Below are 680 nucleotides of genomic sequence, written 5' to 3' on the forward strand. Positions count from 1 at the left end.
ACGGCCTTGATATGCATAGTCCATGCGATGATAACAATCAAGTGCTCGATGACTAGATTTGCATCAAATTAGACAAGGAGACCGAGGTGCAGAAGGTTGGCTAAGTGTTGATGTAGTAGTATGCCGAGAGGGGGTACCACGTTGCTAAATTGAATGCTTTAGAGGACCTGAAGGCTTGGTCTTCTTGTTGGACTGTGATGAGTGATGTTTGTTGTAGAGGGCAAGGTGAGGATCTGCTCCAAGTTGTTGACGTTGAGAGTTGAGCAACAACTCGAAGGAGAGCAGCTCGACATGAAAATCAAAGAAGGAAAGTTGAGAATCACGAGTGGCAAAAGAGAAGGACGTAACAAAGGAATTGAAATTCAGATTAAGACCACCAATAATATAAGAGATGAGATCATCATCATCAATAGATTTGCCTACAGCAGCAAGTTGAGCAGCCAAAGTTTTGGCTTGATTAATGTACTCAGTCCACGTGAGGGAGCCTTCATGAAGAGATTGCAATTGACACTTCAGTTGGGTAATCCGAGAGTGTGACTAAGAAGCAAATTTAAAGGAGAGGGAAACCCATACCTAATAAGATGTGTGAAGACCATACACAGTGGATAACACAAATTCAACTAGAGTGGCATTAAGCTAGCTGAGAATAAATTGATCTTTCTTATTCCATAAAGAATAAG

The 680-nt window shown here is 41.5% G+C and overlaps 1 pseudogene; it reads right to left on the reverse strand.

The window, feature by feature from the left end:
- Positions 1–353: 353 nt before the first annotated feature.
- Positions 354–414, reverse strand: LOC121256835 (annotated as a pseudogene).
- Positions 415–680: the final 266 nt, after the last annotated feature.

This window comes from Juglans microcarpa x Juglans regia, chromosome 3D, assembly GCF_004785595.1.
Source record: "Juglans microcarpa x Juglans regia isolate MS1-56 chromosome 3D, Jm3101_v1.0, whole genome shotgun sequence".
In the NCBI taxonomy this organism is placed as follows: domain Eukaryota; kingdom Viridiplantae; phylum Streptophyta; class Magnoliopsida; order Fagales; family Juglandaceae; genus Juglans; species Juglans microcarpa x Juglans regia.